This window comes from Hyperoodon ampullatus, assembly GCF_949752795.1.
Source record: "Hyperoodon ampullatus genome assembly, chromosome: 19".
Lineage (NCBI taxonomy): Eukaryota > Metazoa > Chordata > Mammalia > Artiodactyla > Ziphiidae > Hyperoodon > Hyperoodon ampullatus.
This window is the reverse complement of record NC_136932.1, coordinates 57,812,885-57,826,911: the sequence shown is the minus strand read 5'-3', so window position 1 is coordinate 57,826,911 and position 14,027 is coordinate 57,812,885.

Below are 14,027 nucleotides of genomic sequence, written 5' to 3'. Positions count from 1 at the left end.
TGGGAATGTTTCCTTAATTCCGCATTTGGAATTTTTGTCATTAGTGTATAGGAATGCAAGAGATTTCTGTGCATTAATTTTGTATCCTGCTACTTTATGAAATTCATTGATAAACTCTAGTAGTTTTCTGGTAGCATCTTTAGGATTCTCTACATTTAGTATCACGCCATCTGCAAACAGTGACAGGTTTACTCCTTCTTTTCTGATTTGGATTCCTTTTTCTTCTGTGATTGATGTGGCTAAAACTTCCAAAACTATGTTGAATAATAGTGGTGAGAGTGGACAACCTTTTCTTTTTCCTGAACTTAGAGGAAATGATTTCAATGTATCACCATTGAGTACCATGTTAGCTGTGGGTTTATCATATATGGCCTTAATTATATTGAGGTAAGTTCTCTCTATGCCTTCTTTCTGGAGGTTTTTTTTTTTTTATCATAAATGGGTGTTGAATTTTGTTGAAAGCTTTCTCTGCATCTATTGAGATGATCAAATGGTTTTTCTCCTTTAATCTGTTAATATGGTGTATCACATTGACTGATTTGCATATATTGAAGAATCCTTGCATTCCTGGGATAAACCCCACTTGATCATGGTGTATGATCCTTTTAATATGCTGTTGGATCTTGTTTGCTAGTATTTGGTTGAGGATTTTTGCATCTATGCTCATCAGTGTTATTGGCCTGTAGTTCTATTATTTTGTGTCATCTTAGTCTGGTTTGCATATCAGAGTGATGGTGGCCTCATAGAAAGAGTTTGGTAGTGTTCCTCCCTCTGCTATATTTTGGAAGAGTTTGAGAAGGATAGGTGTTAGCGCTTCTCTAAATGTTTGATAGAATTCCCCTGTGAAGCCATCTGGTCCTGGGCTTTTGTTTGTTGGAAGATTTTTAATCACAGTTTCAATTTCCATGCTTGTGATTGGTCTGTTTATATTTTCTATTTCTTCCTGGTTCAGTCCTGGAAGGTTGTGCCTTTCTCAGAATTTGTCAGTTTCTTCCCAGTTGTCCATTTTATTGGCATAGAGTTGCTTGCAGTAATCTCTCATGATCCTTTGTATTTCTGTAGTGTCAGTTGTTACTTCTCCTTTTTCATTTCTAATTCCATTGATTTGCGTCTTCTCCCTTGTTTTCCTGATGAGTCTGGATAATGGTTTATCAATTTTGTTTATCTTCTCAAGGAACCAGCTTTTAAGTTTTATTGATCTTTGCTATAGTTTCCTTCATTTCTTTTTCATTTCTTTTCCTTCTGATCTTTATGATTTCTTTCCTTCTGCTAACTCTGGGGTTTTTTTGTTCTTCTTTCTCTAATTGCTTTAGGTGTAAGGTTAGGTTGTTTATTTGAGATGTTTCTTGTTTCTTAAGGTAGGATTGTATTGCTATAAACTTCCCTCTTAGAACTGCTTTTGTTGCAGCCCATAGGTTTTGCATCATTGTGTTTTTGCTGTCATTTGTTTCTAGGTATTTTTTGATTTCCTCTTTGATTTCTTCAGTGATCTCTTGGTTATGTAGTAGAGTATTGTTTAGCCTCCATGTGTTTGTATTTTTTACAGATATTTTCCTGTAATTGATATCTAGTCTCATAGTGTTGTGGTCGGAAAAGATACTTGATATGGTTTCAATTTTCTTAAATTTACCAAGGCTTGATTTGTGACCCAAGATATGATCTATCCTGGAGAATGTTCCATGAGCACTTGAGAAGAAAGTGTATTCTCTTGTTTTTGGATGGAATGTCCTGTAAATATCAATTAAGTCCATCTTGTTTAATGTATCATTTAAAGCTTGTGTTTCCTTATTTATTTTCATTTTGGATGATCTGTCCATTGATGAAAGTGGGGTGTTAATGTCCCCACTATGATTGTGTTAATGTTAATTTCCCCTTCTATGGCTGTTAGTATTTGCCTTATGTATTGAGGTGCTCCTATGTTGGGTGCATAAATATTTACAAGTTTTGTATTTTCTTCTTGAATTGATCCCTTGATCATTATGTAATGTCCTTCTTTGTCTCTTGTAATTGTGTTTGTCTTAAAGTCTATTTTGTTTGATATGATAATTGCTACTCCAGCTTTCTTTTGATTTCCATTTGCATGGAATATCTTTTTCCATCCTCTTACTTTCAGTCTGTATGTGTCCCTAGGTCTGAAGTGGGTCTCTTGTAGACGGCATATATACAGGTGTTGTTTTTGTACCCATTCATCCAGTCTTTGTCTTTTGGTTGGAGCATTCAATCCATTTACATTTAAGGTAATTATCAACATGTATATTCCTATTACCATTTTCTTAATTGCTTTGGGTTCGTTATTGTAGGTCTTTTCCTTCTCTTGTGTTTCCTGCCTAGAGAAGTTCCTTTAGCATTCGTTGTAAAGCTGGTTTGGTGGTGGTGAATTCTCTTAGCTTTTGCTTGTCTGTAAAATTTTAATTTCTCCATTCAATCTGAATGAGATCCTTGCTGTGTAGGGTAATCTTGGTTGTAGGCATTCTCCCTTCATCACTTCAAATATGTCCTGTCACTCCCTTCTGGCTTGCAGAGTTTCTGCAGAAAGATCACCTGTTAACCTTATGGGGATTCCCTTGTATGTTATTTGTTGGTTTTCCCTTGCTGCTTTTAATATTTTTTATTTGTATTTAATTTTTGTTAGTTTTATTAATATGTGTCTTGGCGTATTTCTCCTTGGATTTATCTTGTATGGGACTCTCTGAGCTTCCTGGACTTAACTATTTCCTTTCCCATATTAGGGAAGCTTTCAACTATAATCTCTTCAAGTATTTTCTCAATCCCTTTCTTTTTCTCTTCTTGTTCTGGGACCCCATAGTTCGAATGTTGGTGCATTTATTGTTGTCCCAGAGGTCCCTGAGTCTGTCCTCAATTCTTTTCATTCTTTTTACTTTATTCTGCTCTGTAGTAGTTATTTCCACTATTTTATCTTCCAGTTCACTTATCCATTCTTCTGCCTCAGTTATTCTACTACTGATCCCTTCTAAAGAATTCTTAATTTCATTTATTGTGTTGTTCATCACTGTTTGTTTGCTCTTTAGTTAAATGTTTCTTGTATTTTCTCCATTATATTTCCAGGATTTTGGATCATCATTATTATCATTATTCTGAATTTTTTTTTCAGGTAGACTGCCTATATCCTCTTCATTTGTTAGGTGTGGTCAGTGTTTACCTTGCTCCTTCATCTGCTGTGTGTTTCTCTATCTTCTCATTTTGCTTAACTTACTGTGTTTGGGGTCTCCTTTCACAGGCTACAGGTTCGTAGCTCCCGTTGTTTTTGGTGTCGGCCCCCAGTGGCTAAGGTTGGTTCAGTGGGTTGTGTAGGCTTCCTGGTGGTGGGTACTAGTGCCTGTGTTCTCGTGGATGAGGCTGGATCTTGTCTTTCTGGTGTGTAGGTCCATGTCTCGTGGTGTGTTTTGGGATGTCTATGGCCTTATTATGATTTTAGGCAGCCTCTCTGTTAATGGGTGGGTTTGTGTTCCTGTTTTGCTGGTTGTTTGGCATAGGGTGCCCAACACTGTACCTCGGTGGTCGTTGAGTGGGTCTGGTGCTGGGATCTGGGTCTTGGTATTGAGATGGAGATCTCTGCAAGGTATTTGCCGTCTGATATTATATGGAGCTGGGAGGTCTCTTGTGGACCAGTGTCCTGAACTTGGCTCTCCCACCTCATAAGCACAGCCCTGACAACCGGCTGGAGTACCAAGTGCGTGTCATCCACATGGCTCAGAATAAAAGGGAGAAAAAAAGGAAAGAAAGAAAGAAGAAGATAAAATAAAATAATGTTATTAAAATAAAAAATAATTATTAAAAAAATTTAAAAAGTGATAGATAAAAAAGAAAGAAGAGAGCAACCAAACCAAAAAATAAACCCACCAATTATAACATGTCCTAAAAACTATACTAAAAAACAAACAAACAAAAAATGGACAGAACCCTAGGACAAATGGTAAAAGCAAAGCTATACAGACAAAATCACACACAGAAGCATACACATACATACTCACAAAAAGAGAAAATGAGGGAAAAAATATATATATAATTGCTCCCAAAGTCCACCTCCTCAATTTGGGATGATTCTTTGTCTATTCAGATATTCCACAGATGCAGGGTACATCAGGTTGATTGTGGAGCTTTAATCCGCTGCTCCTGAGGCTGCTGGGAGAGATTACCCTTTCTCTTCTTTGTTCGCACAGCTCCTGGGGCTCAGCTTTGGATTTGGCCCACCTCTGCGTGTAGGTCACCTGAGGGCGTCTGTTCTTCGCTCAGACAGGACGGGGTTAAAGGAGCAGCTGATTCGGGGGCTCTGACTCACTCAGGCCGGGGGGAGGGAGGGGTACAGATGTGGTGTGAGCCCGCGTTGGCAGAGGCTGGCGTGACGTTGCACCAGCATGAGGCGTGCCCGTGCAATCTCCCAGGGAAGTTGTCCCTGGATCCCGGGACCCTGGCAGTGGAGGGCTGCACAGGCTCCCAGGAGGGGAGGTGTGGGTAGTGACCTGTGCTCACACACAGGCTTCTTGGTGGCAGCAGCAGCGGCCTTAGCGTCTCTGGGGTCTGCGCTTTCAGCCGCGGCTCGCGCTTGTCTCTGGAGCTCCTTTAAGCAGTGCTCTTAATCCCCTCTTCTTGCGCACCAGGAAGCAAAGAGGCAAGAAAAAGTCTCTTGCTTCTTCAGCAGCTCCAGACTTTTTCCCAGACTCCCTCCCAGCTAGCCGTGGCGCACTAGCTCCTTCAGGCTGTGTTCACGCTGCCAACCCAGTCCTCTCCCTGGGATCCGACCGAAGCCCGAGCCTCAGCTCCCAGCCCCGCCCATGCCGGCGGGTGAGCTGACAAGTCTCTAGGGCTGGTGAGTGCCGGTCGGCACCGATCCTCTGTGCGGGAACCTCTCCGCTTTGCCCCCTGCACCCCTGTTGCTGTGCTCTCCTCCATGGTTCTGAAGCTTCCCCCCTCTGCCATCTGCCGTCTTCGCCCACAAAGGGGCTTCCTAGTGTGTGGAAACCTTTCCTCCTTCACGGCTCCCTCCCACTGGTGAAGGTCCTGTCCCTATTCTTTTGTCTCTGTTTTTTTCTTTTTTTCTTTTTCCCTACACAGGTACGTGGGGAGTTTCTTGCCTTTTGGGAGGTCTGAGGTCTTCTGCCAGCGTTCAGTGGGTGTTCTGTAGGAGTTGTTCCACGTGTAGCTGTATTTCTGATGTATCTGTGGGGAGGAAGGTGATCTCCACGTCTTACTCTTTCTCCATCTTGAAGCTCCTCCCCCAGGATCTACTTTCAAGATGAGTTGCTAACATAGCTGGCAAGCTAGTGCTAACTGCCAGCTATAAACTCAGCCAGAGCTGTGAGCCGGGGGCCTTGGATCCCTTCCAAGGCTGCTTGGTCTTCCTCATTTCATGGCATCTAGGAATTGAGATAGACTTCCTAGAGAAACAGGAAGCAGTATTATATTCTAGAGAAACAGGAAGCAGTATTATCATCTAGAGAAACAGGAAGCATTATCGTCTATGACCTGGTCTTGGAAGTCACAGAATATCACTTCTGAGTGTAGGCAGAAGCTCACCCTGATTCAAAATGAGGGGACACAGACACTACCTTTTGGTGGTATGAGTGTCACAGTCACATCATAGGAGGTTATGTGGGATAAGAGATATTGTTGTGGCTATTTTTTGGAAAGTACAATTTGTCTACCTTCAAACTACTATAGCGGAAAAAGTATTTTAAAATCTCCACATATATGGTCTTATTTACCTCAGTAGTTGTGAGAAGTGGCTAGAATTAGAAAGATTTGTATCCTGACTGTAATATTTACTTTCTTTGCATGTATGGACATTTCACTTATTCTTTTTAAAGCTATTTGTTAAGTGGAAATATTGATATACAATTCATAGGGTTTGTAGTGAGAAAACGTATTTTAACTAGTTAGCATATTACCTGGCTCATATTAAATAGTCAATAAATGATCATTTTTAAAAAGACAAGGATGACTGGGATACCACTGTTTACATTGTTTTGGAAGTTCTAGCCCAGTGATTCTCAAGTTTCTTTTGGGGAGTAGAACCATTTTCCCCTCATAAACTCTTCTGTAGAGCAATTAGAAAACGGACTAAAGCTTAGCTCTTATTTTTGAGGCAAGGCTGGGGGCCTGGAGCTCTACCTGCTAGTTTATCCTATTTCCCACGATGGAGCCAGAGATATCTCCTCAGAAGTTTCAGCCCATATAATAACATGGGAAAGGAAAAGAATTGATATAGCTATTGGATAAGCTATGATGCAATTATCTTCTCCTCTCCTGACAATATGATTGTCTATGTAGAAAACTGAGAACAACTTAAAATCTAATGGAACTGACAAAAGAACTTAGTATACAATTCATATATAATTCATATATATATGAATATATATAAGGATCAACGGAATTATTATATTAATTCACTCAACAGATATTTACATGTTATTACATGTTCATAACTGGGGATAACAGTGGTGAGAGGGGTGGACAGGTCTCTGCTGTTGGGCTTATGCTCTAATGGAGAAGATAGATGCTCAGCTAATTACAGATCAAGATCATTGTTGGAAAACAAAGAGCACTTACTTGTTTACTTTTTAGTTTTCCTACTGCCCCCACTGGGGTGCAGGTTCAGTCACAAGTAGCAGTAACTTTTATACAGGAAAAAAGCAAATGGCTGAGATAGCAAATAAAAGGGGCTGAGGAGGAGAGTCTATGGAAGGAAGATTCAGGCTGATACCTAAAGGATGAGAATGAGTGAAGAGTGAGGGGAAAGCTGCTGAGGCAGAGAAAAGAGTGAGAACCATGTTTCTGAAGTAAGGACATACTTGGCGCAACCCAGCAATTAAGGAACTGCAGTCTGGAGCCTAGTGAGTGAGGGCAGGGTGGAGAAAATGGGGATGAAGATGCAGGAAGGGCCAATCAGATAGTGGAGGGCTCTGTAGGCTAGGGGAAGAAGTTTGAATGTTATTTAACACACCCCTAAGCCAATGAATGGTTGTAAGGAGTGGGGTGACAGGATGACTCAGCATGTTAATACAGCATTCTGTGTGTCTCTGTGTTGGGAGTGGATTCCATCAGGGAGACCATCAGAAGGTCACTGAGCAATCAGGTGAACAGTCATGTGGCTTTGGCTAGGTGGGTAGTACAGATGGAAAGCAGTGGAAACATCCAAGCTATGTGGGAAGTAGAAATAGCAAAAACTGTTGACAAATCATATGTGGGGTCTGAAGGAAAGAGAGGATTATCACTGTAAGGTTTTTAAACTTCCAAACAAAATCTGATCTACCCTCATGGACACACAACCCTAGTGAGACAGTGAGTAGAGGGAACCTGAATGAGACCTTTCTCGGTGGAAATGGCCTCAGTTAAGTTGCCTGAAGTTACGAAGAGCACAGTCTACCATCCCAGGCAGGCTCTGGATCCAAACTCGAGTGCTCCACTCTAAGAGAGGAGCCCATATTTATGCTGATGCATATGAAAGTGCAGCCCTGCAGTCTGGAGATCACAGCCCAGCTGAAACCCTAGACGTGCTCTGAAACATCCTAGTGCTGAACTTGGATGCCCTGTGGTGATGTGTCGGGCAACGGAAGGGACTTCGTAATACAATACTTTCAGCTAGTCTCTGGAATCCCCTTACTGGAAGGAAGGTGGTTGATGATTTTATTCTCTGATCCCTTCCAGGCGTCAAACAAACCTAGTTTTGGTAATTATCATTTTCATTTAATAAAGTTCACACAAAGCATGTTTTAACAGGAAAAGCTATAAACTCATCTTTCCTAACACCGAATTTGTATGTCTTATTATATTTATATTAACAGGCAAAATACACTAGGGACACTTGGTCTTCATGGGTCTGTGACAACATGATTTGACTAACTGGATAACCAAGTTATTATTCAAGGTATTACCTCTTTGTACCTCAATTCTCTCAGCTGTAAAAGTGGTGGACTAGATGATACATGACATACATAAAATACTTTCTCTAATTAATTGCGTTCATGTGGACTGCAAGCTAAAGATAAGAATTTGCATCTCGTGTACCTTTTCTACAATAGCTGTTATAGCCATGGAAGCATAAAATTTGATACTTAAGGAGAATTCAGGTATTGTCTTTAATTTATTATTTTACCTATTTATATAGTCACTTGTTTGATATTGATTAATATTCAATAAATACCTATCAAACAAATGAGTACATAAATAAATTAAAAAAATAATTTGTTCCCTGTGCAAAGTTAGGCATTTGTGAACATTCATTATTCATTCATTTTTCATAGTATCTCAGAATGGTGTTTTTCTTCTGCTATTGTTAATGGCAATTATACTATTACACCTTTATTAGAATTATTTCCTTTATTTGTTTACACAAATTTCAAATATACAGAAAAGTGTAGAGAATAACATTCATGAACCCACCACCCAGTGTATACATTACTATTTTGCCTTATTTGCCTCATACTTTTTTAAAGAAATAAAATGTTACAGTTACTGTTGAAGTTAACGGGGATTCTTCCCATTCACATTCACAGTTTTCAGGGCATATGTATTGTCCGTAAACACTACGTAGTATCTTACTCTGTACGTCCTTCTACAACTTGTTGTCTTCATTCATCAGTGTTTTCAAGATTTATATATACTTTACAAGTAGATTATTTTTTAATTTCAAAACCTATACAATGAATAAACCAAAATTTATTGATACTTATTTATTTTATGTTTGGTAGATTATTATGTTTTATCAAAAAAAATTTTGTCACTAAAACAATGTGCATCCTTATGCAATATTAGCAGTTGTCTCAGGTGTACTAATAGATGTGGAACTGCTGGGCCAGACAGTACATGTATCCTCAAATTTAATAGGTCTTTTCAAGCTGTTTTTCAAACTATCATTTAAATTTTAACCAGAATACTTTGTCAGAGCTATCATTTCCCTCTATATTCACCAACACCTAATTTTTAAGTTTTTGCCAATTTAACGTAAATGAAATGATGTAATTTATTTTGCACTTCTCCAGTTACTCTGGAAGTTAAGCAACTTTTCATGTGTTCTTATGCTATTTGGGTTTTCTCACTGTTCATATTTTCAATTTCGTTATCTGGGTTTTTCCCACTGATTCCTAGTTCTGTGTATATCATCAATATTGATCCTTGGTTGGCTTTGTGAGTAACAAGTGTCTTCTACAAATCTATGTGTTGGATTTTAATTTATTTATAGTATGTAGCTGAACAGGAGTTCTTGCTTTTTAATGTAGACAACAATCAGTCAAGAGTAAGTGCAGAAAAGAACACTCTAGGTACTTCAAGCAGAAAGGAATTTGATGCAGGGAATTAACTGCTGGCTAGGTTCCTAGAATAAGTGTGTATTTGTTTTGTTTTGTTTTTCAAATATATGGGGGGGCAGGGATTGGCTATTTTTGTTTCCTTTTTATTCCTTTCTTTTATCTTTTACATAGTCATCAGAGAATGATATAGATTCTTTCCTGTTGGTTGAAAACATCCTTTGTGGCTTATGGAATCATCAATTTTAATAAATGTTTTGTGAGAGTTTGTAATTGGGTTCTATAAATGCCCTTTATATCAGACATATGAATTATATGCTCAAATCTTCCATATCTTTACCAATTTTTTGTCTACTTGATCAATCCATTTCCTAGAAAAGAGCCTTAAAATCGTCCACTGATTGTAAATTTGATGATTTTTCCTTGTACAGTGAGCCTTTCACATCCATGGGTTTCCTCGATTTAACCAACCACAAATTGAAAACACAAAAAAATTCCAGAAAGTTCCCAAAAGCAAAGCTTGAAAATGCTACACACAGGCAACTCTTTATGAAGCATTTACATTGTATTAGGTATTATAAGTAATCTAGAGATGATTTAAAGTATATGTGAGGATGTGCATAGGTTATATACAAATATTTTACCAATTCATATACGGGATGTGAGTATCTGTGGATTTTGGTGTCCTCAGGGGTCCTGGAATCAATCCCCCCAAATACTGAGGGAAGGCTGAACAGGTAACATCTTTTGCCTTATGTATTTGAGACCATGTTGTGAAATGAATATAAATTTAGGCATTCAGAACTCCTGAAGAGTTGTGTCTTTTGTCCTTTAACTCATGAACTTCTTTCTACTAATTGTTTTCTTGCCTTAAAGTCTGTTTTGTCTGATATTTTAGAGCCACATCAGCTTTCTTTTGTTTAAGGCTTATTTGTGTATATTTTGCATACATTTACCTCTACATTTTCTGTGTAATTGTATTTTAGTTATGTCTCATATAAACACATATAGCTGGGTTTTCTCAAAATTTCTATTTTGAATAATTTCAAATATGAAGAAAATTTGAAGGCATAGAATAGAAAATATTGCTACCCTTACCTAAATTTATCAGTTGTTTATATTTTGTCACTTTTGCATTTCTATATAGATTACACAATTTTTAAGTGACCAATTTGAATGTAAATTGCAGGTATCATGCTACTTCACTCCTGAATTGAATGATTTATACAAAATTACATAAATTACATTGTATATATATATATATCACATACACATGCACACAAGTTCATACTCACATATGTTAATCATTTAAAAGTGTATTGCTGAGTAGTACTTGGTTGGTGGATATATCACAATTTGTTTTATCAATTCACCCATTGAAGGACATTTGAGTTGTTTCCAGTTTTTGGCTAATACAAATTAAGATGCTATGAACATTTGTGTCTATATGAACAATGCTATTTTTTTTCTCTTGGATAAATACCTAGGAATGGAATGGCTAGATTGTATGGTAGGTGTATTTTTTTAACATCTTTATTGGAGTATAATTGCTTTACAATGTTGTGTTAGTTTCTGCTGTACAACAAAGTGAATCAGCTATATGTATATATATATATCCCAATAGCCCCTCCCTCTTGCATCTCCCTCCCACCCTCCCTATCCCACCCCTCTAGGTGGTCACAAAGAACCAAGCTGATCTCCCTGTGCTATGCAGCTGCTTCCCACTAGCTATCTATTTTACATTTGGTAGTGTATATATTTCAATTCTACTCTCTCACTTCGTCCCAGCTTACCCTTCCCCCTCCCGTGTATATTTAACATTTAAAGAAATTGTCAGTTTTCCACAGTGTTTGTCCCATTTCCATTCCCATCAGCAATGCAGGAGAGTTCTATTTCTTCCACATCCTTGCCAACACTTACTTTGGTCAACCTTTTTAATTTCAGCTCTCTAAAAGGTGCATATTTATATCTCATATTTGATTTTAATTTATATTACCCTGATGATGACTGATGTTGAATATCTTTTCATGTTCTTATTTGCCTATCTTTACATGTTCTTATTTGCCATCAGTATATATTCTTGGTGAAATGTCTGTTTAAATCTTTTGCCCATTTTTATTTATTTGCTTGCTTTCTTATTGTTGCCTTTTGAGAATTTATTCCATTAAATTTTAACATGCACAGAAGACAATTAATCAATATCTCTTACCCACCTTCTAAAGAAAACTCTGACTTTTTCCTCCCCTGTTTATGTTTAGAATTTTAGTTTCTCTTTGTTTCCATATGTCCATTTATCTATCTATCTCCCCACCCATCCACCTCACCTCTTAACCTCTCTGTTCTCTTCTTGTGAAACTCCAGTCATAAATGTTTTACCTTTTCAATGTGTCCTTCATGTCTCTTAGTTAATCTTTCATGTTTTCCATTTCTTTATATCTCTGTGTTGCTTTCTGGAGAATTTCCTCATAGCCACCTTCTTATTTCCCTCTTGAACTGTGGTAGGGCAACTACCTTACCTCCTCTTTTACATTTCTAATTGTAGTGACTGTTAATAGTTTTTAGTTGTAAAAGGTGGTTTGCTTCTTTTGGTTCTTTTTCACATTCATTTATCTTTTTCTTAGTGTTCTATTTTCTAGACCTTCTTTTACCTCTTATATTATCACAAATACATGTTGAATAATTACTCTCATATTGGTCCGTTATCTGTGGTTCTTGGGTTCTGATAGTCCTGTTTGCACATCTGCTAACTCTCTGACATGGAGAGTTGTTCCCTCAGGTCTTTGTAACTCACTTTTTGTACATGAATCTTCTTGTGGGTGTTGTTTTCTCTTGGATGTCCTAGCTGTGAAAGTGTCACTGGTTTTGATTCTGGCAGGGTCCCAGGTGTTTCAATGGTCCTTTGTGTTAATTTATCTCCTTATGTCTCCCATTCAGTTGCAGGTCATGTAAATTTAAATTCCATCTGTGGCATAGGCTTGGGGTGTGGTTTCTTCCAGTTGCCTTTTTGTTTCTTTCTACCTAAGGCTTCGGGAAAAGCATGAGGTTCCTTGAGGGCTCCATGGTCTACAGGCTGGGGATTTTCTGGTTTCATTGGAATGGAAGGGGCAGTTCTTAGGGGATCCAGGCTCCATGAAGAAGTCCCTGGTCCAGCTTCCCACCAGCTATGGCCCAGCACCACATCTTTAGTCCATGTGTGAGTACTAGAACCCCAACCCCAGCCCTTAGAACATTTGTCTGTTGGGATTTTAGAAAGCCCCAAATATATTATTCCTCACCTGCCATGTTGCTGGAAGTTCCTCTAAAGAGTGTTTTACACAAAGGAAAGAGGCTGGCCTATTATAATAGACAAGTCCTAAAAGTGACCAGGTCTTTCTGGACCCCCTTCTAACCCTTTTCCAGATTTTTGCCACAAAATATAGATTATTTCCTAATATGACTCTTTCCTTCATTAGCTCTAATAAAATAAGCATGGTTGTAAATATCAAAATACTCAAATGTATATACATTTTACCTTCTGAGTTTAGTAGATAAGCACACGTTTAAACACATGTAATAAACACAATTTAAACGTCCTGCCTTATATCTTTCATAATGGCATTTATCCTCTCATGCTTGTCCTCATTAATCAATTGCTATAAGTGATAAAGCTGCAGCCCCATCAAAGCCCACCTTTAAAATGGAATTCCTTGACGATATATGAAAATACTTCATAGTCAATGGTTTTTGAAGAAATTCCTTTTTTTAAGCAATTAAACTTTAGTTTAAATATTTTTTTTATAAAGAGGACCAAACTTAAGAGTCTTAAGAGTCTCTAACCTCTTGTGCATTTAGTGTAGGGAACTACCCCATCCCTCCTCCCATCCTCATAAAACAGAACAGAACCAGCCTTGAACTGAATACAGCAGTAATTTATCTACGCTGCCAAGTCTACTCATTTTCTCTTCTTGCAAACTGGCATAAATGCAGAGTTTGCCATCAACTTCAAGGCTTTCTTTCAAGTACAGAAGGAGAAACATTTCAATATATAATGTAAAACAAGTGGACATTTTAATGAACATTTACTTTGATAGGCACTGCGCAAACATGTTCTATGTTTATTTTATGTAGGCACCTCCTCAATTCTAACTGGTTGCAAAATTTTACCCCATTTTACAGATTAGGATATATGGGTTGCCTGAGTTTACTGGCACCCATGTACTGTTACAGTGATTGATGTTTAAACTGTCTACTTTATCCAAACCAAAATGCAGCCTGGTGGTAAGAAATATAGCAACATCAAAGGGACTTGAGGGAACAAAAAGATCTTTGAGTTGCAAAAGATGAAAATTATGCAACCAGCAGAAATCTTGGATGGACACCAGGATACCTTTTTAGATCATCTTCCACCATCCAGGGGGCAAAATACCATTATGGATTAGGTTTCTTAATCCTTTTTGCGAGATGGACCCTTTGGCCTTCTGGGGAATCCCATGGACCTCGTCTCAGAAAAATGTTTTAAAGTGCATAACAGAACGAATGTAATATTGTTCTAGCATCTGACCCTTGAGATTTTCAAGCATTTCTCCTCTGTCCATCTTACCTCCATGTCTACCGAACCACTCAGAGACCTTTCCTAGCCTTCTTCAGAGAAGGTAAAGGAGGGACAGCCAAGCAGGTTTGGTGGGTATGGTGTTGGGGAAGAGATGCTTCTGAGATGACATTAGTGTCTTCCTTTTCTCTTCTGTCTAGAAGCCTCCCCATTTCCTAGCCTCTCCAGCTTTCCGC